Consider the following 3,418-nt stretch of genomic DNA (forward strand, 5'->3'; position numbering starts at 1 on the left):
TTTTTGGTTGTGTATAGAGATGGTTATTGAGATGTATTGACTTACAATTGACATGTTATTTTCCTGTTGTCATTAACTCCTTTTTCTCCTTTGTTTTTTTGCTTCCCTATTTAGTTGGTTGATTCTGATCTCATTCCTAAAGTTCTGATCATTTTCATCACTCTCTAGAACTTCTTTCAGTCGCCTTTGTAGTGTTGGCTTTGTCATAATGAAATTCTTTAGCTGTTCTTTGTCATGAAAGTATTTCACTTCTCTATCAAACTTGAAAGAGAGTTTTGCAGGGTATACTAGTCTGGGCTAGAATTTCTTTTCATAGAGGACTTGATGCACTCTGCTTCATGGTCTTCTTGCCTTCATTTTTTGTGAAGAGAATTCGGATATAATTCTGATCAGTTTTCCATTGAATGTGATCTACTTCTTTTATCTAGTGGCTTTCAGTATATTATTCTTGCGCTGAATTTATGGAATGTTGACTATTATATGTCTCCATGTGGTTTTCATTAAGTTGAGGTTATTTGGCATTCTGTATGCTTCAGTTACCTGAATATCAGTTTGTTTCCTCATATTTGGGAAGTTTTCTGCTATTACTTCTGCCCATATTTTTTTACTGTCCTTTGTATTGACTCCTTCTTTCTCATTGATGCCTAATAGTCTCACATTGTTCATCTTTGCATCATCTTGCAGCTGATGTATTATTTTTTCCTACATCCTAGTTGTTTTCAGGAAATCCTTTCTTACCTTTTCACTAGCTGCACCAGCGTCTTCAAGATCTGAAACTCTGTCTTCACCTTCACTTGAGCTGTTTTGCAACCTTGTGATTGAGATTTTAATTTCCTCTATATCTCTTTGAATCTGCTGCATGTAATATATTTATTTCCTGTATTGCTCATTCAAAGAATCTGTCACTTTTCTAATCTCCTCTATTTTTTTCAATGTTTTCTGTAGAAGCAGTTATAAATTCTTTTACTGCAGTGTTTTTTTTTCAGATTGAGTTTTTTCTCTACGTGTCTGTAGTTGATTCTTTATTTCAGATGCTATGAATTCTGAGAATTTTTTTTATTTCAGAAAAAAATTCTGCTCTGAGTTCCTCTATGACTTTCTGCTGTTGCTTATTTAATATCGACACTATTAATTCATACATTTGAGCTGAGCTAGTGTCCACTGCACTTATTCTGGGCGGGCATTGGTTTTCCTGCATATGTTTCTGCATTTGATTCTTTACTGCAAATGTTATTAATTCAAGGATTACTTTTTTTCATTTCCAATCTGAGTTCCTCTATACCTTTCTGCAGCTGTTTCTTTATTTCAGAAGCTGTTGATTCATTGCTTTCAGCTGTGTGATTCCCAATTTTTTTCTGTGTTAGTGTCCTATGCATTTGTTACGCGTGGGCTTGGGTTTTGAGATTGCATTTTGCTCCTTCTCTTTGTCATTTTGTGTTGCACTGTCTTCTGACCTTTGTTGTAGAGATTTGTTGCAATTATAACCTTAGCACCTACTGAAGTTCAGGTGTAGATCTACAATGTTTGGATTTATCCAACTGTGCCTGGCTTGGGTCGGCTGCTGTGCTCAGTTCCTCCCTGTTGTTGCCCTTGGGATTAAACCTGTTGTGCCCCTCTGGCAAGATGTTCTCCTCCTGGACTAGCTGGGAGGTTCTTTCCGCTACACTCTCTGCAGGGACTGTAGCTGCAGGGTTTCACCCCAGCCATGCCTGTATACCAGGCCTGAGTTGAGTCTGGAGGGGACTACATGAAGTAGGGGGGAGAGGCAGCTCTCCCACACACTCACCGGGCCTGGACTAGGATTGGATATTTGTGTTCCCCAAATGAGACATAAATTCCTACTCTGTGGGTGGTGTGTGAAGGGATACTACAGAGTGATGTGGGGCATCCCAAAAGGGTAAAAAAGGGTGTCACCCACGCTGCGCCTGGTCTGGAACCAGTAGGTCATACCAGCACAGGGTAGCCAGAATCTCTCCCACCACTCACTGCACCTGGTCTAGGACTGGATCTGTGGGATCCCTGAATGCAGCTGAAATTTCTACTGGGCAGGCGGGGTAAGGGAGGTGCTGTGGAGTGGTGGAGGGCTTCCCAAGGGGGTGGAAGAGTGTCTCAGCCACACTGTGCCTGGCCTGGGAGGAGTAGGTCCCGCAGGAGCAGGGTAGCTGGAAGCTCTCCCACACACTCACCAGGCCTGGGCTAGGACTTGGTCTGGGGGTTCCCGGAACGCAGCTGAAATTCCTACTGAGGGGGCGGGTTAGGGGAGGTACTGAGTAGTGGTGGGGGGTGTCCCTAGGGGATCGAAGAAGGTCTCACCCAAGCTGTGCCTTGTCTGGAACTGGTAGGTCCTGTAGGCGCAGGATAGCGGGAAGCACTCCCACACACTCATCGGGACTGGGCTAGGACTGGGTCTAGGAGATGAATTTTGAGTAAGGCAGCTTGCCAGCTCTCAGTTGGAGAATAGGGATCTGGCATTCCTCTCCACTTTCAAAACACATTCAAACCCAATTCTTTGTTCATATAGAGCATACATTAAAAAATAAACTCAAAATATCTTCAAACCACACAAGACGCCATGCTGTATGTACTGAAAAAAAAGGTCAATAGTAATTCTAATGACAATAAAAATTGACTTAAATTTCAAAATATGATTTCATCTAACAGTTGCAAAAATGTTTCTGAATGGAAAGACAAAGAAGAAAGTATGGTTATTTCTACTCAAATATTTTAACTCAGTACATTTTGTGGTATCAACAACCAGAAATTATTTCATTCTTTATATGTATTTAAAAAAATATTAGAGTTTCAAAATAACATTTTGCAGTTTTATGATACAATAACTTTGTTATCAACTAAGTTGAGAGTAATTAAACTATTTAGCAAATAGACATATTTAGGAAGATATTTTATGAACATAAATAAAAACAACATGCTTAAACACATAATTTTATTATTGCAAACTTCTTGTCTCTGAAACCCAATATGAATTGATAAGAAAGATTGTGTACAAGAACTAATATGTTCGCTCTTTTAAGAGCATAAGTTTCTGTAGATATAAATTGAACTCTCCAATTCCGAAGTTTAGAATAAATCATTAGATTTTTATCTTGCTGCTTATGTTATATTTTTGTAAATTACCTTATTATAATTTTTCTACTCTTAAGCATGTCTATATGTACAAAGAGAGGAAACCATACTATATTAAAATACTTCAACAATCTTTTCCAATTGAATCACTTTGTATGAAGTAATTGTACTTTTACTTAAAGTTAGGCTGGAGATATTACAGTTTTGAAGGGATCAGGATGAGCTCACTATGTGTCTAGTAGCCTAGAGAATATTTTCACAAGCACAGGATATAGCTTTGCATAAACACCAAATCAATGAGCTGAAAATTTTAAATGTTATTGAATAATTAACA

Source organism: Octodon degus, unplaced genomic scaffold, assembly GCF_000260255.1.
Source record: "Octodon degus isolate 3935 unplaced genomic scaffold, OctDeg1.0 scaffold00063, whole genome shotgun sequence".
NCBI lineage: Eukaryota > Metazoa > Chordata > Mammalia > Rodentia > Octodontidae > Octodon > Octodon degus.